Below are 23,469 nucleotides of genomic sequence, written 5' to 3'. Positions count from 1 at the left end.
TCCTAAGCCTCTGAAAACACCATCACTTCCCTTTGGGAAAACCACCATCTGATTCTCGAAGGTAGCGCACCCTAGGGTTGCTGTATATAAGTCCTCAATCTGGACCTCTTTAGAAAATAATCTAGGATTTTGTCTTGCTGCCTCAACCTGGATGGTCATACCTATATTCCCAAATGTGTCTCTATACCCTCTACCTGGTTTTTACCTTCTTCCAGCTGAGATGATCAATGGTGGGGAATAGAGGATGGTGAGATGGGAATAAGACAACCAGAGAAAAAGGAAGATGAGACCTTTTTAATCTCCGGTTGCCCTTTCAGGATTTGTTTCCATGAGGGGTATCTGTGTTTTTGGGACCCCTTATGTGACCTATCCATGTCCCTGGCTCTTTTCCCAGTGACATATATAGTCAATTCAAACAAATGGATTAATGAATACTAAAAAATTAAATGGTAGCCCCTGCAAGGTGATATTTATGTTTGAACTTTGGTCAAATTAATATAGAATTTTATGGTCAGAAGTACCCTTAGACATCATATCATCTGTTCTCTACTTATGAAGTAGATTGAGGAAACCGAGGCCCAGAAAAGGGAAGAGACTTGCTCAAGTTCATATGGCAGAAATGGGGATAGAATCTAGGTAATGTAATACTTAGTTTTGAGCCCCTTTCCTATATCAATTTACCTCTGGGACATTTTTGGAGGCACAGTTTGTTAACCAAAAGGAGTGAATCCAAGCATACTAGAGTGTAGGTAGGTGAATAGAGATGTTTTGGGAGAGTGAGGCTTTTTGGTTCCTCTGAAAATCACTTGTATGTAGTTTTCTGCTCTGCCTTCAAATAGGGCCAGCCTTGCTGATGCTCAAAGTACTCCATGAGAGCAAGTATTTTAGGGCTTTATATCCCCAACTATACTGCCATTGCTGGGTGAGGCCAGAAGGAGAGGTCTTACAGCTGGATTTCCTGTCTCCAGGGCCTGGGAGGAACTTGTTACTCCAGAGTAGTACACATGGCTTTTGACATCTGTTTTGGGGTGCTTGGTCATGTTACTTAAAGTCAATGAAGAGATATGAATAGAACTGGTGGAAGAGTGAATCAGAGATCACTGTCTGGTTTTTTAAGCAGCTAGTCCATGGGAGTGGCAGAGTAATGAGAGCAAAGCACAGTGTGAGCCCCTGGCTAACAAAATAACCTAATAAGTAGAGGTTAAACACCCCAGAGAATAGAGTGGAGCTTCTGGAAAAATGGGGCACTAGTCATTCTTACCAAACAAGATCTTAATTTATGCTTAATTTATGCAGAGCAAAATTAGAAACCTACTTCACACTCCGTCTAGACTTTCAAAAAATAAACCAAGTGAATTTCCTCCATGTGAAGGAATGGCAGAGAAATTTGCACTTGGCCTTCTAAATATAGTTTTTAGGTCACTGCACTGATAGTTCCAGTCATGAACCACAAGGTAGAAGCATCTGGTGTCAACACAGCAGGCCAATGGTAGGAGAAGTATTGTCTGTATCAACATCAAGACCTAAATGGCTTGGTTTGAGTTTTGTATACTGGTTCCAATAGCTGACCAACTCTATAGACCAGTTTTGCCAGATCTTACACTTACTTTTTTCTTGCCTATATTTCCTTCTTATCTAGAACAGTCTTCCATTTATGACTCATTAGGTGGTTATTTTCACTCAGTTCAGTTCTTTCTTAAAACTTATCACTTCTACTTCTATAGGAGGTTTCCTTCAAAGTAACGACAATAGAAGAGGAATCATAAAGGATTCTTAATCTTGTATACAGAAGATTCTACAAAGAACATCTGGTATATCCTCCTGAGGCACCACTCTTTAAGTTTCAACTACCACTTATATTCTGGATATCCCCAAATCTATGTACCCCGCTTCATCTCTAAGCTACAATTTCCAAGCTGTCACCTGAATATGCATCATAGGCACCATAATGTTAACATGTCCAAGGTGGAACTCATCATATTATCTCTAAAAAAAGATTGTACTCTTGAGTTTTCAGTTTCACTTGGTAGCACCATTATGTATCCAGTCACTCAACCTAGAAACTGCAGTCATCCTTGAATCACTTCCTTTTCTTACTTGTCAGATCCAAGTCGACTGGCAAGTCCTACTGGTTTTGATCTCCTAATATTTCAAACTCATCCACTTTTTTCTATTTTCACTGCCTTAATTCAAACACTCATCACTTCATATCTGAACTACTGTGGTAATCTCCTAACAATGTTCCTGCTTCTAAACTGGGCCCCTCCACTTGATCCTCCATACTGCCAAAATAATGTTAAAATATAATCCTGATTATGGCATTCTGGGTACATGAAACCCTCCAATGGCTACTTATTGCCCTTAAGATAAAATTAAACTCCTTTGAAGACCCACAAGCTCTTCATGATGTTGGCCCTGCTTATTTCATAAGCCTTGTTTTTTGCCATTCCTTGTGTTGTTCATGTTCCAGTAACACTGAACTGCTTAAAGTTCCCTACAGACACTATTTTGTTTAAAGTATTTGTAAGTCTATTTGTTTTGTCTTAATCTTCTTGGATCAGACATTCCCTACTCATTATTTTTGCTGGCTAATTTTTTTAATAAAAATATTTTATTTTATTTTTTGATATTTTACTTTTATGTATTGATCTTTTTAATTTTAATTTTTTATTTTTTAAAATTTACATCCAAATTAGTTAGCATATAGTGCAACAGTGATTTCAGGAGTAGATTCCTTAGTGCCCATTACCCATTTAGCCCATCCCCCCTCCCTGAGGACTTTAAGAGACAAAACAGATGAACATAAGGGAAGGGAAACAAAAATAATATTTTTAAGTAATATCTATATCCAACGTGGAGCTCGAGCTCATGACCCAGAATCAAGAGTCACTCATTCTTCTGACTGAGCCAGCCAGGTGCCCCTGGACTTGCTTTTCTATTATTTCATATGGAAAGATAAATCTTTTCAGAATGAGTGAGGTGGTACAACCTGTGTGATTACAGAGCATCCGATCAATTTCTATATCATTTCTCTTAGTCGTACTGTAACTATCTGTTTACCTGTCTCCCCCACTAGATTAGATGGCTTTTGAAAAGATAGTGCTTACTTATCTGTATATCCTCAGTGTCTATCACATTGACATATAATGAGTGCTAAATAATTGCTTTCTGAATGAATCAAATTTGGTTATTTTAAATTCAGCTATCCGTTTAACATCAAGTGCTTTTCCCACCCATTGACTGATTCTGTTTCTCCCAACAAGACCATAAGGTTGTATGGGTATGTTTGTGTGTAAGCATCTTTTATAGAACTCTTTTTTTTGTGGGTGACACTTCTGAAATGTTTTTATGATAAGAGAAGCAAATTTGAAACTTCTTATTTTGAAAACACAAAAACTGATATTCATAGATGTTATAAGACCTGCCTTAGTTCATGAAGCTAATTAATAGTGGAGTCAGAATCCTGATTTCTAGATTTTTGATCCTGAAATCTCCCACCACATTTCTGCTGTTTATAAATCATGATCTTTCAATGTTTGGATAAATCAGAGGTCCTTAGGATGACTGAGTCTCTCTAACACTCTGTTTTTCTGATGCTTTACTTTTTAAAATGAAAGTAAAATTAAGATAATATAAAAAGTTAACCATTTTAAAGTATACAATTCAGTGATATTTAGTAAACTTGCAGTGTTGTGCAAACATAACTTCTATCTAGTACCAAAATATTTTCATCACTATATAAAGAAAATCCATACCCATTAAATAACAATTTTTCATTCTCCCGTCCCCTCAGCTCCTGGCAACAACTAATTCTCTTTGTGTCAAAGGATTTACCTATGCCATATATTTCATGTAAATGAAATCAAACAATATGTGACCTTCTGTATACACCTTCTTTTATTTAGCATAATTTTAAATAAGTTTTTAAAATTCCAGTAGTTAACATACAGTGTTATATTAGTTTCAGGTGTACAATATAGGGATTTGATATGTTACTCAGTGATCATTATGATAAGTGTACTATTTAATACTTATCACCAATTTTACCCATCCCCATCCCCTCCCACTCACTGGTAACCATCAATTTGTTCTTTATAGTTAATAACTTGTTTCTTGGTTTCACTCTCTCTGTCTCTCTCTCTCTTTTTTCCTTTGTTCCTTTGTTTTACTCTTTAAATTCTACATATGAGTGAAATCATGTGGTATTTGTCTTTGACTGGTGTCTTTCACTTAGCATTATACTCTCTACCTTCACCCATGTTGTTGCAAATGGACAGATTTCATTTTTTATGGCTGAATTACACACACACACACACACACACACATATATATATATATATATATATATATATATATATATATATATCTCACATCTTCTCTATCCATTCATCTATCAGTACACATTTGGGCTGCTTCCATAATTTGGCTGTTGTAAATAATGTTACAATAAACATAAGGGTGCATGTATCAATTCAAATTAGTGTTTTTGAAATTATTGGATCATGGAGTAATTCTATTTTTAAATTTTGAAGAATTCCCACACTGTTTTCCACAGTGGCTGCACCAGTTTACATTCCCACCAACAGTGCACCATGGTTCCTATTTCTCCACACCCTCTCTAACACTTGTTGCTTCTTGTGTTGTTGATTTTAGCTATTCTGACAGGTGTGAAATGATATCTTATTGTAGTTTTGATTTATTTTTCCCTGACGATGAGTGATATTGAGCATCTTTTCATGTGTCTGTTGGCCATCTGTATGTCTTCCTTGGAAAAATGTCTATTCATATTTTCTGCCCATTTTTAACTGGATTATTCATTTTTTGAGGGGTGTTGAGTTTTAAAAATTCTTTCTGTATTTTGGATACTAACCCTTTATTCAATATGTCATTTGCAAATATATTTTCCCATTCTGTAGGTTGCCTTTTAGTTTTGTTGACTGTTCCCTTCACTGTGCAGAGGCTTTTTCTTTTGATGTAGTCCCAATACTTTATTTGTACCTTTGTTGCCCTTGCCCCAGGAAACATATATACCAACACAAGTCCAGGGCAAGATGCTTTTACAGTTGAATTCTACTGTTGAATTTATTCTTTAAAGAAGAATTAATCCTTATTCTTCTCAAACTATTCCAAAATATAAATAAGGAAGGAAAACTTCCAAATTAATTCAAAGAGGCCAGCATTATCCTGATACCAAAACCAGATAAAGACTTCATTAAAAAAGAGAACAACAGGTAAGGGAGGGGCCAAGATGGCAGAGCATCATGGAAGTTCTTAGCTTCTCTCGTTGCTGAAATGCAGGTAAATTGGCACCAAACCATTTTGCACACTTAGAAAATTGACCTGAGGATTAACCCAACAATCTTCATAACTTGAGCCACAGACCTTGGCAGGTATGTGGCACAGATAGGCAAACTGGGTGAGAGAGGAGGAGAGGGGGCTGTATTTTTGGACACATGACAGAGAAAAGGAGGAGCATCCAGGAAAAGCATTCTTCCTGAAAGTAGCTGTAGAGAAAGAGAAAGAGTGGGAACACCCACAAGTGACTGAACAGGAAAGGAGAAAGAAGAGGGTTTCAATACCATTAGGACTCTATAAACAGGGAAAAACAGTGTCAGAAATTCTGGAGCTCAGTACTTCACAGTGCTCTGGTGGGAAGGACGACTCATCAGGAACAGGCAGTGAGGTCTGAGGGGTCCATGGGCCACACAGGGAGAGGCAATTTCTCTGCAAGGAGGGCATTTGGTAGAGGCCATATGGCCTCCCCACAGGCAAAGGTCCCAGCAAAACCCATAGAACAGCCATGTTTGCTGGTATTGTAACAAAAATGCCAGGGGGCGGTGATTCTTGGTACCAGATGTGTGTTGTGTTTTATCATCTCTAAACCTCTGCTGCATTGCCATACCACAAACTTTCTGTGGGGCAAGAAGGCAGCTGGTCATTGCTCAATGAGACCCTCCCCCAGAGAGTCAGAGCGGGTCCAAGCCACAGGGCTCTCAGAGGTGAATGGTTTGGAAACACAGCCCCACCTGAGATATAATTCAGGAGGGAAGTGTCGGCTGGTGGGCTGACAGCTTGGACGTGAACAGAGTAGAGGTGGGGAAAATCTAGATTTTAAAATAAAGACTGGATGGCTCAGTTGGGTAAGTGTCTGACTTCTGCTCAGATCATGATCTCATGGCTGGTGGGTTCAAGCCCCGCATCAGGCTCTGTGCTGACAACTCAGAGCCTGGAGCCTACTTTGGATTCTGTATCTCCCTCTCTGTCTTTGGTTGCTTGGTTGCTGGTCGGTGAGAGTGCAGAGTTCTGATACTGGAGACTGGGAAGCTTGGTAATACCATTTTCACCTCTCCTGCACATGCACAAACACTACATGCACATGTGTGCTACACCAATACACACTAGTAAGCTAAGCAGCGCCACTTAGTGGAGAATGGAACCAAAACACCAAGCCCTGCCCAAATGCACCAACCAAGCTCAAGACTTAGAGGACCACCACAAGTCTCTCCCGCTTAGTACAGGCTTAGTACAGACTATTTCTTAGTACTATTTAGTACTTAGTACTAGTACTAGTACTTAGTATTTAGTACAGACTATAGTGTGCTTCCTAGATAGACTTCTAAGGGAAATTGTATGTAAGTTCATTCAGATTTCATTCTGCTTGCTGGTCCATTTTTTTCCCATTTCTTTTTCTTTTCTTATTCTTGGATACAGAAAGAGAAAAAATTATTTTTTGTAATTAAAAATTATTTTGCAATATTTTTATTTTTTGTAAATTTTAAAATTTTATTTTACTTCCATCATTTCATTTTATTCTATTTTATTATATACATCTTTTTAAATTTTTAAACTTCTTACTTTTTTTCCTTTTCCTTTCTTTTCCTTTTTCCTCTATTCTATAAAACTTCTTCCAACAATCAGACCAAAACACACCTAGGATCTAGCTTCCTTTATTTAATGTTTTCATGTTGTTTTTAATTTTTTAATTTTTATTTTCTGTTTTATTAATTCTTTTTCTTCCTCCAAAATGACAAAATGAAGGAATTTACCCCAAAAGAAAGAACAGGAAGAAATGACAGTCAGGGACTTAATCAACACGGATAAGAGCAAGATGTCTGAACTAGAATTTATAACCACGATAGTAAGAATACCAGCTGGGGTTGAAAAAAAACATAGAATCCCTTTCTGTGAAGATAAAAGAAGTAAAATCTAATCCAGATGAAATTAATGCTATAACTGAGATGCCATGGAGGCAAGGATGGATGAAGCAGAGCAGCGATTCAGTTATACAGAAAACAAAATTAGGGAGAATAATGAAACAGGAAAAAAAGAGAGAAGCTAAGCAAAAGAGCACAATATAAGAATTGGAGATCTCAGTGACTCATTAAAAAGGAATAACATTTGAATCATAGGAGTCCCAGAAAATGAAGAGAGAGAAAAGGGGGTAGAAGGTTTATGTGAACAAATCATAGCAGAAAACTTTCCTAACCTGGGGATAGACACAGACATCAAAATCCAAGAAGCACAGACAACTCCCATTAGATTAAACAAAAACTGACCATCAACAAGGCATAAAATAGTCTAATTCACAAAATACACAAGGAAAGAACTATGAAAGCAGCAAGGGGAGAAAAGTCCTTAACCTATAAGGGAAGACAGATCAGGTTTGCATCAGACCTATCCACAGAAACTTGGCAGGACAGAAAAGAGTGGCAGGGTAGATTCAACGTGCTGAATTGGAAAAATATGTAACCAAGAATTCCTTATCCAGCAAGGGTGTCATTCAAAATAGAAGGAGAGATAAAAAGTTTCCCAGACAAACAAAAATTAAAGGAGTTTGTGCCCACTAAACCAGCCCTGCAAGATTTTAAGGGGGACTCTCTGAGGGGAGAATATATATATATATATATATATATATATATATATACAGATCATATATATATACATACAGATCAATATATATAATATATATTATATATATATATATTATATATATCAAAAGCCACAAAGATTAGAAAGGACCAGAGAACACCACCAGAAACCCATCTCTACAACCATCATAATGGCAATAAATTCATATCTTTCAGTACGCACTCTAAACGTCAATGGACTCAATGCTCCAATCAAAAGACATAAGGTAAACAGAATGGATAAGAAAACAAGATCCATCTATATGCTGTTTACAAGAGACCCACTTTAGACCCAGGATACCTTCAGATTGAAAATAAGGGGATGGAGAACAATCTATTGTGCTAATGGTCAGCAAAAGAAAGCCGGAGTAGCCATACTCATATCACACAATCCACACTTTAAAATAAAGACTGTATCAAGAGATGCAGAAGGGCATTATATCATAATCAAAGTGTCTATCCACCAAAAAGACCTAACAATTGTAAACATTTATGTGCCAAATGTGGAAGAACCCAAATATATAAATCAATTAATCACAAACATCAAGAAACTCATTGATAGAAATACCATAATAGTAGGAGACTTCAACACCCCACTCACAGCAATGGACAGACCATCTAATAAAAAAACCAACAAGGAAACAATGGCTTTGAATGACACACTGGACTTGATGGACTTAGTTACGTTCAGAATATTTCATCCTAAAGCAGCAGAATATACATTCTTCTCCAGTGCACATGGAACGTTCTCCAGAATAGACCATATACTGGGAAACAAATCGTCACACCTAAGTACAATAAGATTGAGATAATACCATGCAGATTCAGACCACAATGCTATGAAACTCAAAATCAACCATAAGAAAAAATTTGGAAAGGTAACAAATACTTGGAGACTGAAGAACATCCTACTAAAGAATGAATGGGCTAACCAAGCAGTTTAAGAAGAAATTAAAAAGTATATGGAAGTCAATGAAAATGATAACAGCACAACCCAAAACCTCTGGGATGAAGCAAAGATGGTCATAAGAGGAAAGTATATAACAATCCAGGCCTTCCTAAAGAAGGAAAAAAGATCTCAGATACACATTCTAACCTTATGCCTTAAGGAATTGGAAAAAGAACAGCAAATAAAACTCAAAACCAGCAGAAGACAGGAAATAATAAAGACTAGAGCAGAAATTAATGCTATCAAAACCAAAAAGGCAGTAAAACAGATCAATGAAACCAGAATCTGGTTCTTTGAAAGAATTAACAAAATTGATAAACCAATAGCCAGTTTGATCAAAAAGGAAAAGGAAAGGACCCAAATAAATAAAATCAAGAATAAAAGAGGAGAGATCACAACCAACACAACAGAAATAAAAACATTAATAAGAGAATATTATGAGTAATTATATGCCAATAAAATGAGTAATCTGGAAGAAATGGACAAATTCCTAGAAACATATACACTACCAAATCTGAAACAGGAAGATAGAAAATTTGAACAGACCCATAACCAGTAAGGAAATTGAATTAGTAATCAAAAATCTGCCAGAAAGCAAGAGTCCAGGGCTAGATGGCTTTCCAGGGGAATTCTACCAAGCATGTAAGGAAGAGTTAACACCTATTCTCTTGAAGCTGTTCCAAAAAAATAGAAATGGAAGGAAAACTTCCAAACTCTTTCTATGAAGCCAGCATTACCTTGATTCCAAAACCAGACAAAGACCCCACTAAAAAGGAGAACTATAGACCAATTTCCCTGATGAACATGGATGCAAAAATCCTCAACAAGATATTAGCCAACTGGATTCAATAATACATTAAAAAAATTATTCACCATGACCAAGTGGGATTTATACCTCGGATGCACGGCTGGTTCAATATCTCCAAATCAATGTGATACATCACATTAATAAAAGAAAGAATAAGAACTACATGATTCTCTCAATAGATGCAGAGAAATCATTTGACAAAATACACCTTTCTTGATAAAAACCCTCAAGAAAGTAGGGATAGAAGGATCATACCACAAGATCATAAAAGCCATATGTGAAAGACCCACCACTAATGTCATCCTCAAATGGGAAAAACAGAGCTTCCCCCTAAGGGTAACACCACAGAGATGTCCACTCTCACTATCGTTATTCATCATAGTCCTAGCCTCAGCGATTGGACAACAAAGTGAAATAAAAGGCATCCAAATAGTCAAAGAAGTCAAACTTTTACTTTTCTAAGATGACAGGCTACTCTACATGGAAAACTCAAAGACTCAACCAAAAATGGCTAGAACTGACCTATTCAGCAAAGTCACAGAGTATAAAATCAGTGCACAGAAAACAGTTGCATTTCTATACACCAATAATGAAGCAACAGAAAGAAAAAACAAGCAATTGATCCCATTCACAATTGTGCCCAAACCATAAAATACCTAGGAATAAACCTAACTAAAGTGGTAAAAAATCTATACCCTGAAAACTATAGAAACCTCATGAAAGAAATTGTAGAAGACACAAAAAATGGGAAAATATTCCATTCTCATGGATTGGAATAACAAATATTGTTAAAATGTCAATAGTACCCAAAGCAATCTACATATTCAATGCAATCCCTATCAAAATAACACCAGCATTCTTCACAGAGGTAGAATAAACAATCCTAAAATTTGTATGGAACCAGAAAAAAGACTGCATAGCTAATATAATGTTGAAAAAGAAAACCAATGCTGGAGGCCTCACAATTCCAGACTTCAAGCTGTATTATGAAAGTGTAATCATTATGACAGTATGTTATTGGCACAAAAACAGACACGCATATCAATGGAACAGAATAGAAAACCCAGAAATAAACCCACAAACATATGGCCAACTAATCTTAGACAAAGCAGGAAAGAATATCCAAAGGAATAAAGACAGTCTCTTCAGCAAACGGTGTTGAAAAACTGAACATGCAGAAAAATGAACCTGAACCACGTTCTTATACCATACACAAAAATAAACTCAAAATGGATTAAAGACCTAAAAGTAAGACAGGAAGCCATTAACGTCCTAGAAGAGAAAGCAGGAAAACACCTCTTTGACTTTGGCAGCAGCAATTACTTATTCAACACGTCTCTGGAGGCAAGGAAAACAAAAGCAAAAATGAACTATTGGGACCTCATGAAGCTAAAAATCTGCACGGTGAAGGAAACAATCAATAAAACTAAAATGCAACTGACGGAATGGAAGAAGATATTTACAAATGACATATCAGATAAAGAGTTAGTATCCAAAATCTATAAAGAAGTTATCAAACTCAACACCCAAAAAACAAATCATCCAGTGAAGAAATGGGCAAATATACATGAATAGACACTTTTCCAAAGAAGTCATCCAGATGGCTAACATACACATGAAGAGAGGCTCAACATCAGTCATCATCAGGGAAATACAAATCAAAACCACAATGAGATACCACCTTACACCTGTAAGAATGGTTAAAATTAACAACTCAGGCAATGACAGATGTTGACGAGGATGCGGAGAAAGAGGAACCCTCTTGCCTTGCTGGTGGGAATGCAAACTGATGTAGCCACTCTGGAAAACAGTATGGAGGTTCCTCAAAAAATTGAAAGGAGAACTACCCTACAACCCAGAAATTGCACTACTAAGTATTTATCCAAAGGATACAGGTGTGCTGTTTTGAAGCAGCACATGTACCCCAATATTTATAGCAGCACTATCAGCAATGGCCAAAGTATGGAAAGAACCTAAGTGTCCATTGACAGATGACTGGATAAAGAAGATGTGATATATACATATACATATGATTATATATTATATAATTATATATATTATATATTATACATTATAATAATATTAATTATATTATAATTATAATGTATTATATATTATATAATGTATTATATATTATATAAAATTATAATTTATTATGATTTTATTAATATTATAAATTATATATATTATAAATATATATTATATATTATACATATAAGAAGATGTGATATATATATATAAATATATATATATAATGGAATATTACTGGGTAATCAAAAAGAATGAAATCCTGCCATTTGGAACAACATGGATGGAACTAGAGTTTATTATGCTAAGTGAAATTAGTCACAGAAAGACAAATATCATATGAATTCATGAATATATGGAATTTAAGGCACAAAACATGAACATAAAGGAAGGGAAGCAAAAACAATATAAATACAGGGAGGAGGACAAAACACAGGAGACTTTTAAATATAGAGAACAAACTCAGGATTCCTGGAGGGGTCTTGGGTGGGGGGATGGGGTAAATGGGTAATGGGTATTAAGGAAGACACTCATTGGGATGAGTACACCAAGGCTCATCACAACAATTAAGGTGCCCTCCTTAGTGCCCATTGCCCATTTAGCCCATATCCCTCCCGCCTCCATCCATCAACTCTCAGTTTGTTCTCTATAGTTAAGAGTCTCATGGTTGCTTCCTTCTGTCTCTTTTTTCCCTTCCCCTATGTTCATATGTTTTGGTACTTAAGTTCCACACATGAGTGAAGTCATATGGTATTTGTCTTTGGCTTACTTTGCTGAGCATAGTACACTCTAGCTCCCTCCATGTCATTGCAAATGGCAAGATTTCTTTTTGATGGCTGAGTGATTATATACATATATATTCTTTCTCCATTCATCAGTTGATGGACATTTGGGCTCTTTCCATACTTTTGTTATTGTTTGTAGTGCTGCTATAAACATTGGGGTGCACACACCCCTTCAAATCAGCATTTTTTATCCTATGGATAAATAACTAGTTATGCAATTGCTGGGTTGTAGGGAGGCTCTATTTTAAATTTTTGAGGAACCACCATACTGTTTTTCAAAGAGGTTGCAGCAGTTTGCATTCCCACCAACAGTGCAAAAGAGTTCCTCTTTCTCCACATCCTTGCCAACATCTGGTGTTTCCTGAGTTGTTAATTTTAGCTATTCTGACAGACATGAGGTGGTATCTCATTGTGGTTTTGATTTGTATTTCTCTGATGATGAGTGATGTTGAGCATCTTTTCATGTGTATGTTAGCCATCTGGATGACTTCTTTGGAAAAGTGTCCATTCATGTCTCTTGCCCATTTATTCACTGGATTATTTGTTTTTTGGGGTGTTGAGTTTTATAAGTTCTTTATAGATTTTGGACACTAACCATTTATCATATATGTCATTTCATAGGCTGTCTTTTAGTCGTGTTGATAGTTTCCTTTGCTGTACAGAATATTTTTATCTTGATGAAATCCAAATAGTTCATTTTTGCTTTTGTTTCCCTTGACTCTGGCAACATATCTAGTAAGAAGTTGCTACAGTCAAGGTCAGAGATGTTGGTGCCTATGTTCTCTAGGATTTGGATGGTTTCCTGTCTCACATTTAGGTATTTCATCCATTTTGAATTTATTTTGGTGTATGGTGGAAGAAAGTGGTCTAGTTTCATTTTTCTGCATTTTTTAAAGGTTTCGTTTTAACATTTATTGCACATTCATTGTAGGCAACTGCCAAGCCTCAAAAATACAAAGCTTTGCAGCACACAACTTCACTGTCAAGGGCTGTGGAGATATACCAACTATGAAAACAATTTTATGGAAACAGATGGGAAAGATCAGTAACTTGGGTGAGAGAAAGATGGCACTGGAGAGTTTGGGATGGATGGGTATTTCAGGATAAGCACGGGTGCAGGAGTATGAAAACACATTCTACGTGAAAATCTCCTATCCTCTAACCCCCATGCCTTTAATGGTGTTTTTACCTCTGTCTCCTCTATTTATAGTTTTCTGTCTTCACACTTTCAGTTTATTCAACACCCTTGCCTATACTTCACCCATTTTTCTGCCCAGTACAACTTTTCTGGGGAGCATTTTAGCAAAGGTACTTCAAAAGCATTAAAAGTCCAAACAAATGATCCAATAGTTTTACTCATAGGAATTTATACTAAAGAAACATGGATGCTTTCAAAATCTTAAGTTACTTTAAGTATTATTTATATTTGCATAAAAACTTACAAGTGTGACAGTAGGGAGCTATTGGATAAATTGAAAATCATCCATTAGAAGAAATTATTAAACCACTAAAGTTTTTTTTCAAGGAACATTTAATAACAAGGTAGATAATGTACACTTGTCTAACGTAATACTTTTAGATCACTGAAGCTAAAGCAAAACATCCTGTTCATTGGGTGAAAACAGCCTGCTTAATGTGTGTGCACTGCAGTGAAATTTTAAAAAATACTGTAATTATAATTTCAGAATTTCAGAACTTGAGTGCCAATGTTTTCTTTTTCATATGGAAAAAGAAAATGCTTTTGAAAATCATTTGAAGCTTGGACGAAAATTCCATAGCTATATTCTTAGGATCACCCTGTAGTCTTAATGATACCGATGACACAAGGAAAGCTTCAATCCAACCATTTAGAGAAGACATTCCAGCTGCATGATCTCATCAACCAGGAGAATGTTGGTGGCAATCACAGTGCAGGAATGAAGAATCTGTTTCTTTACACAATAGTTATCCCATATGTCTATTTCAGCTGCTACCATTGGCTTACTTGTGTTCAAGTCCACATCCACAAGTTGACCTGATTCTTACTGTTCTGCTTGAACTTTAACTAGAGTTTTCTGAAGGTCAAAACCAGAGTTCTGAGCAAGAACCTTGGGAATAATGAGCAATACATCAGCAAGTGCTTGCACTCCAAGTTGGACCCTGCCCTTTACACTGGGCTTATATTTAATCAAGGATTCTGCCACTGCTACTTCCGTTGCACCAGCATCTGGAACTACACAGCCATCATGAGTAACATTTTTAACAGCCCTCAAGCCATCTCTTTTGCATCTTTGATTTGAATGATGTATGCTTTTTTGGTCCTTTGACTAATAATGTGACAGAGCGAGGATTGTTACATTTCTCAATAAAGGTGAATTTCTCTTTTCACAATGTAAACTCATAGACAAGCTTGAATGTCCCAAACAATCAGGATTTAGGTCAACAAAAGAATTTTTAGAGCTACTCCACCACAAGCAAAAATCAGCCTTTCCGTATTTCTTGTTTTAGCTCTACACAGAGCTACTATGCCTTGTTTTGCAAGAGCATCTAAGGATAAGGGGTCAATTCCTTTTTGACTATTAACAACAAATTCCTTATCTGAATCACCACAAACTTTATTTTTCAGTTCTAGCATTTTTTTAACTCTATCTTCAATGAGTTTTCTTTCTGCTTTTACGAGTTTTTCTCTCTCTTCTGTACTCTTGTAAAAAACCCACAATTCACTTCTGTTTTTCATATTTTAATGGCACATTGCATGAGGATGTATGCATGCATGAGGATGTATACATCTTCTACTCTTTTTTTTTCATATCAGATTGCCGTGCCGTGTGGTCCAAAACAAGACCTCTGATTAAGCTTATATTAGTTTCAGATTTATGTTTCATCTCCATGATCTCAACCATGAAGAGGTCAATAGATTCATCTTGTTTTTTAATGGACAAAATGGAACCCATCACAGCCTCTGTTAAGATATCAGCAAGTTCAGCATGCATTTTAGTATGTAGAGATGTTCTGGCCACATCTAGAAGTGTTCTATGTCCATTTCTTTGCTTACTTTGACTAGTTCCAAAAACTGAAGTGCCCTTTCCAGTGCATCTTCAAATTCTTCTGTTATTATTCTAAGATGAAGACCTTCAGAAATGTAGAGATCTGCTTGTTTCAGTAGTTCTCCAATGATTAGGACATTGAATGTTATGTCCTCCTGGGCTATTGCTACTTTGGCTATTAAGGAGGCTGCTGTGTGTCGAATTTGCATTTCATAAAGCAGCACATCGCCATCTTTAGTAAGCTTGATGTCTCCAGCACCAGAAACAAGCATCTTCATGGTGCCCTTAGTCCTCAAGTTGGTCCTCAGCACGTAGTGCAGCCCCCGGGGTTGTGCTACTGTTGACTGCCAGTGCCGCCTGAGCTCTGGCCACCTCGGCCTTGGGGTTCAGAGTCTTCACCACTGCCATAGCTAACCAGCACAGGAAGAAGAGAATACCCAGTGTGTGGCGTGCAAGCTGGCTCAGCCCATTTTTTCTGCATGTTGCTGTCCAATTTTCCCAGAACCATTTGTTGAAGAGACTGTCTTTTTTTCCCCATTGGATATTCTTTCCTGCTTTGTCAAAAATTAGTTGACCATATAGTTGTTGGCCCATTTCTGGGTTTTCTATTCTGTTCCATTGATCTATGTTTGTTTTTGTGCCAGTACCATACTGTCTTGATGACTGTAACTTTGTAATATAGTTTGAAGTCCCAAATCATGATGCTTCCAGCTTTAGTTTTCTTTTTCAGATTTATTTGTCTATTAAGGGTCTTTTGTGGTTCCATAAAAAGTTTAGGATGGTTTGTTCTAGCTCTGGGAAGAATGCTGGTGGTAATTTGATAGGGATTTGATTAAATGTGTAGCTTGCTCTAGGTAATATTGACATTTTAACAATATTTGTCTTCCAATCATTGAGTATGGAATGTTTTTACATTTCATTGTGCCATCATCAATTAGTGCCATTGTGCCATTCTTTCATTAGTGTTCTGTAGTTTTCAGAATATAGATCTTTTACCATATTGGTTAGGTTTATTCCTAGGTATCATTGTTTTTGGTGCAATTACAAATGGGATCTATTCCTTGATTTCTTTTTCTGCTGCTTCATTATTGGTGTCTAGAAAAGGCAACAGGTTTTGGTACACTGATTTTTCTCAATTTGTGTATCAGTTCTAGTAATTTTTTGGTGGAGTCTTTTGGGTTTTCAACATGTCATGTCACTCATGTCATGTGGGAGTGATGGGAATGTGACTTCTTCCTTGACAATTGGGATGCCTTTTATTTCTTTTTGTTGTCTGATTGCTGAGGTTAGGGTTTCCAGTACTGTATTAAATAACAATGCTGAGGGTGGACATCCCTGTCTTGTTCCTGACCTTAGGGGAAAAGTTCTCAGTTTTTCCCCATTGAGGATGATATTAGCTGTGGGTCTTTCATATATGGCCTTTATGATGATGAGGTATGTTCCATCTATCCTCACATTGCTGAAGGTTTTTATGAAGAATGGAGGCTGTACTTTGTCAAATGCTTTTTCTGCATCTATTGAGAATATATGTTTTTTTCCCTTTCTTTTATTAATATGGTGCATCGTGTTGACTGACTCATGAATATTGAAGCACCCCTGCAGCCCAGGAATAAATCCCATTAGATTGTGTGGAATAATTAAAAAAATTTTTTTAGTGTTTATTTTTGAGAGAGAGAGGCAGAACGCAAGTGGGGGAGGGACAGAGAGAGAGAGGGAGACACAGAATCCGAAGCAGGTTCCAGGCTCCAAGCTGCCAGCACAGAGCCCGACGCGGGGCTTGAACCCACGAACTGCGAGATCATGACCTGAGCTGAAGTCGAAGCCCAACCGACTGGAATAGTTCTTTTAAAGTACTGTTGGATTCAATTTGCTAGTATCTTATTAAGAGTTCTTGAATCATTGCTCATCATGGATACTATGGATATGTCATTTGCAAATATCTTCTCCCATTCCATCGGTTGCCTTTTAGTTTTGTTGATTGTTTCCTTCACTGTGCAGAAGCTTTTTATCTGGATGAGGTTCCAATAGTTTATTTTTGCTTTTGTTTACCTTGTATCTGGAGACATGTCCACTAATGAGTTGTTGTGATTGAGGTGAAAGAGGTTGTTGATCGTTTTCTCCTCTAGGATTTTGATGGTTTCCTGTTACATTTAGGTCTTTCATCCATTTTGAGTTTATTTTTGTGTATGGTGTAAGAAAGTGGCCCAGGTTAATTCTTCTACATGTCTGTCCAATTTTCCCAACTGGAGTGTTATTTGTTGGGAGATTATTGATTACTGATTGAATTTCTTTTCTGTTTATGGATCTGTTCATATTTTCTATTCCTTCTGAACAATGTCTCTTCTTGCATCCACAGCTTCTGTCAGATCTCTACCTTTACCCTGTCTGTATCCAAGCTGTTTGCCTGTCACATGGCACAGTACTCCTGTGTTTTATCTCAGGCATAATGGCTGGGTTTCAAAATTCCAAATTTTAGGGACGTTGTGTGGCACAAACATGCACTGATCCTCTGGGGGAGGGTCTCATCACGCTGTAGCTGGTGATGGTTTTTTCCACAAAAAGTTGTAGAATCACACAGGGGCTTGGAGTTTATGGTAAAGCCCAGCAAAAAGCTGGCACCCAGCTTGCTGCCATCAGCAGGGGTTTTTGTTCCTATGGCAATGATTGGAGCAGCACATTGGCACCCACTAGCTCTTTATTTCCGAGAGGCCATGCCACATCTCCCAAATGCACTCTAAGAAGGGGAGCTGTCTCTCCCAGTGCAACCAATGGGGTCCTCAAATCACTCTGTCCACCCCAGGGTCTCTGTCCTCCTTCCCTAGAGGAGCACCAGTATGCCAACCAGGCTCCACACACCTGTGGCTCAGACTTCTAAAGCTTCCATATTTGAGCTCCATTGGTTGTAAAATCTTGAAATAATCAACCGCTATAGTTTTCCCAGCCAGTGGCTTTGGGGAAGTGTTTCTCTTGTGCAATCCCTGCACAATGCCTTCTCTCTGTTTCTCTTTCCTCTCTCTGTGATCAAGGCTCCCACCGCTCTACAGAACCTGTGGTTCTTTTTTTCCCAGTATGATGTCTCTACACCTCCTACCTTCCATGAACAAACTGCAATTTTTTCTCAGCATTCATATAGATTACTTGGGTGTTAAGAATGATTTGATATTTATCTAGCTGTTTTAAGGAATGGGGCAAGCATAGGGGCCCCCTAATGCTCTGACATCTTAACTCCTCCCCCTGACTGATTCTTTTTAAACTCTTTTATCACTGTGGTGTCTCACTGATGTCTTCTATTCTTTTCTCAAACCCAGTGGATATTATTATAATTGTTGCTTTAAATTCTCCATCAGGCATGTTACTTCCATCTGTTTTTCTTAGTTTTCTGGTCGTGGCCTTACCTTGTTCTTTCATTTGGGATAAATTCTTCTGGCTTTCCATTTTATCTAAGTCTCTCCCTTCTTTTCTGTGTTAGAAAAGCCAGTTATGTCTCTTGCTCCTGAAAGTAATGGCCTTTTGAAGAAGAAGTCATGTACTGCCCAGGGCCTGGAGCTTCAGAGAGTGTCTCTGGTGTGCACAGTTTGTGGTCTGCTGTTGTGTTCAGGCTGCTCTATCTTTTTGGCCAGTCATCTGCAGAAGTTCTCTTTGCCTGCTGTGGGAAGTTTGTCCCTGGTCCAAACGTGGCAAGTTTTGATAAGGTGTGCTCTGGTATGCTTGTGAAATGAGACCTGAAACTACTTCCACTAGAACTGAGGCCATGCAGAACTCTCTGGTTATGATACATGATGGGAAATGAAGTTTGTGCTAGTCTTCCAGGGGAGGGGCTCACTGTGCTGAGACTGAGTTTGACTGAGAAAAACAGTCCCGTCAGAGCACAGCGAGGTGAGAATTGGTGTAAACAATTTAGGCAGCCAGTGTTCATGCTGAACTGTTTTCCTCTGGTGGCCCTGTGCTTATGCTGAAGGTCAGGGGAAGGAAATGGCACCAGCCATCACCTTGTATCCAATAAGGCATCTCTGTGAGTGTTGTTGCTAACTGAAATTCTCCTAGAATAGTGAATGATTTCCCTCCTGTGGTCCCCGGGAATTCTTCAGATCACTGTTTCCACACTCTATGCCCCCAAGTTGTTTTCTTGCCTTCTCTCCAGGAATAAGGCTGTGCTTTCCAGGCTTTATCCCAGACAAGCCTGCTGACCATTAAGTCTCCAGGCTTTAAGCCCTGCTGTTTGAAAGAACTCATGAAATTCAGCCCTTCTCATTTTCCAAACCAATGGCTTTGGGGAAATGTTCTCCTTGTGCACTCCTCTGTATGCTCCTTTCTATTACACCCTTCTCCATGACCACAGCTACCTCCCCTCCTGAGCACCCATGATCCATTTCTTCCCTAAACCATATGTGTTCACATTTCCTACTTTCTTGAATGTGGCTTCTTGTCTCTCTTTAGTTTGTTGGGGTTTGTTCTGTCAGTCTTCAGGTCAATTTATGAGGTATTTAGTGTGACTTGATAGTTATCTAGTTGCGTTTGTGGGCTGAGATAAGCCTAGGATCCTACTTGGCCACCATCATCTCCTATATCTTGAAATTTAAAGTGAATTTCTTATAAACAGCCTATTTTTGGATCTTCTTTTTTAATCCTTTCTTCCAGGGATTGGGGGGTTTAATCCACTTGTATTTAAAGTAATTGTTCATAGGGAATGATTTAATATTGCCATTTTGTTTGTGGTTTTCTGTTATAGAAGAAGAGACAAAGTTTCCCAGACAAACACAAATTAAAGGAGTTCATGACCACTAAATGAGCCCTGCAAGAAATATTAAAGCAGACTCTTTGAGTGAGGGAAAAAATACCAAAATCAATAAAGACTAGAAAGGAAGAGAACATCACCAGAAATACCAACTTTACAGGTAACACAATGGCACTAACTTCTTATCTTTCAATAATAACTGTGAAAGTAAATGGACTAAATGGTCAGATCAAAACACATACGTACTATCAGAATGGATTAAAAAAAACAAGAACCATCTATATGCCTCCTATAAGAGATTCATTTGAGACCTAAAGATATCTGCAGATTGAAAGTGAGGGGATGGAGAACAATTTATCATGCTAACAGACACCAAAAGAAAGCTGGAGTAGCCATACTTATATCAGACAATCTAAATTTTAAAAGAAAGACTGACAAGAAATGAAGAAGGCATTATATCATAACTAAGGTGTCTATCCATCAAAAGGATCTAACAGTTGTAAATGTTTATGCCCCCAACTTGGAAAACCACACATATAAATTGGTTAATAACAAACAAAAGAAACTCATAGATAATAATAAAATAATAGTAGAGAACTTTAACACCCCACTTACAGTAATGGGGCAATCATCTAAGCAGAAAATCAAAAAGGAAACAGTGGCTTTGAGTGACACCTGGGACCAGATGGACTAAACATATATTCAGACGTTTCATCTGAAAGCAGCAGAATACACACTCCTTTTGAGTGCACATGGAACATTTTCCAGAACAAATCGCATAATAGGTCACAAACCAGGCCTCAATCAGTACAAAAAGACTGAAATCATGCCATGCATATTTTCTGATCACAATGCTATAAAACCTGAAGTCAACCACAAGAAAAAAAAATTTGGAAAGACCACAAATACATAGAGACTAAAGAATGAATGGGGGTACTGAGGAAACTAAAGAAGAAATAAAAAATACATGGAAGCAATTGAAAATGAAAACATGACAGACAAAAAACTTTGGGATGAAGCAAAGGAAGTCCTAAGAGGGAAGTGTACTTCAATACAGGTCTACCCCAAGGAGCAAGAAAAGTCTCAAATACACAAACTAACCTTACATCTTAAGAAGCTATAAAAGGAACAGCAAATAAAATTCAGCAGAAGAAAGGAAATAATAAAGATTAGAGCAGAAATAAATGACATAGAAAGAAAAAAACAATAGAACAAATAAATGAAACTAGGAGGTGGTTTGTTGAAAGAATTAATAATATTGATAACCCCCTACTCAAACTTATCAAAAAGAAAAGACACATGATCCAAATAAGTAAAATCACTAATAAAAGAGAAGAGATCACAACCAACACCTTAGAAATGCAAACCATCATAAGAGGATATTATGAAAAATTATATGCCAACAAAATGGGCAATCTGGAAGAAAGGATTAATTTCTAGAAACTAAAACAAGAAGAAATAGAAAATTTTAACAGACTTATAATATGCCAGCCATCATGTAAATAATTTTTAATATATTTTTAAAATTTAAATCCTAGTTAACATACAGTGTAATAATGATTTCAGGAATAGAATTCAGTGATTCATCACTTATGTATAACACCCAGTGCTCATTCCAACAAGTGCCTTCCGTAATGCCCATACCCTATTTAGCCTATTCCCCCACCCAATACACTCTGGTCACTGTTCTCTGTGTTTAAGAGTCTCTTAAGGTTTATCTCCCAATTTGTTTTTATATTAGATTTGCTTCCCTTCCCTTATTTTCATCTGGTTTGTATCTTAAACTCCACATATGAGTGAAGTCATATATTTGTCTTTCTCTGACTGACTTATTTACCTTAGCATAATACACTCTAGTTCCATCCACGTTGTTGATTATATATATATATATATATATATATATATATACACCACATTTTCTTTATGCATTCATCAGTCGATGAACATTTGGGCTCTTTCCACACATTGGCTACTGTCAATGTGCTGCTATAAACATTGGGGTGTAGGGGCACCTGGGTGGCTCAGTTGGTTAAGTGTCTGACTTTGACTTTGGCTCAGGTCATGATCTCGCAGTTCGTGAGTTCCAGCCCCACGTCGGGCTTTGTGCTGACAGCTCAGAGCCGGGAGCCTGTTTCAGATTCTGTATTTCCCTCTGTCTCTGCCCCTTCCCCACTCACACTCTGTCTCTCTCTCTCTCAAAAATAAAGATTAAAAAAAATTAAAAAACAACATTGGGGTGCATGTGCCTCTTCAAAACAGCACTCCTGTATCCTTTGGATAAATACCTAGAGTCCTAGGGTAGTTCTATTTTTAATTTTTTGAGGAACCTCTGTATTGTTTTCCAGAGTGGCTGCACCAGTTTGTGCAAAAAGGGTTCCCACCAGCTGTGCAAAAGGGTTCCTCTTTTTCCATATCCTTGCCAACATATGTTGTTGCCTGTGTTGTTAATTTTAGCCATTCTGACAGGTGTGAGCTGATATTTCATTGTGGTTGTATTTCCCTGATGATTAGTGCTGTTGAGCTTGTTTTCATGTGTCTGTTAGTCATCTGGATGTCTTCTTTGGACAAGTGTCTATTCATATATTTTGCCCATTTATTCACTGGATTATTTGTGCTTTCATTGTTGATATTAATAAGTTCTTTATAGATTTTGGATACTAACCCCTTTATCTGATATGTCACTTGCAAATATCTTCTCCCATTCCATCAGTTGCCTTTTAGTTTTGTTGATTGTTTCCTTCTCTGGGCAGAAGTTTTTTATCTTGATGAGGTCCCAGTAATTCATTTTTGCTTTTGTTTCCCTTGCTTATGGAGACATGTCAAATAAGAAGTTGCTGCAGCCGAGGTCAAAGAGGTTGTTGCCTGTTTTCTCCTCTAGGTTTTGATGGCTTCCTGTCTTACGTTTAGGTCTTTAATCCATTTTGAGTTCACTTTTGTGTATGGTGTAAGAAAGTGGTCCAGGTTCATTCTTCTGCATGTCACTCTCCCGTTTTCTGAACACCATATACTGAAGAGACTATATTTTTCCATTGAATATTCTTTCCTTCTTTGTTGAAAATGAGTTGGTCATACATTTGTGGGTCCATTTCTGGGTTCTCTATGCTGTTCTATTTATCTATGTGTCTATTTTTTGCCAGTACCATACAGTCTTGATGATTACAGCTTTGTAATACAGATGAAGTCTGACTTGTGATGCCTCCGGCTTTGATTTTCTCTCTTAGGATTGCTTTG

At 37.3% G+C, this 23,469-nt stretch overlaps 1 pseudogene; it reads right to left on the bottom strand.

Moving 5' to 3' along the window:
* Positions 1–884: 884 nt before the first annotated feature.
* On the bottom strand, positions 885–15,911 carry LOC106980111 (T-complex protein 1 subunit zeta-like; annotated as a pseudogene).
* Between the last annotated feature and the right edge of the window lie 7,558 nt (positions 15,912–23,469).

This window comes from Acinonyx jubatus, chromosome X (genome assembly GCF_027475565.1).
Source record: "Acinonyx jubatus isolate Ajub_Pintada_27869175 chromosome X, VMU_Ajub_asm_v1.0, whole genome shotgun sequence".
Lineage (NCBI taxonomy): Eukaryota > Metazoa > Chordata > Mammalia > Carnivora > Felidae > Acinonyx > Acinonyx jubatus.
Note: the sequence above shows the minus strand (reverse complement) of the source record. Positions and strands in the feature narration are given on the sequence as shown.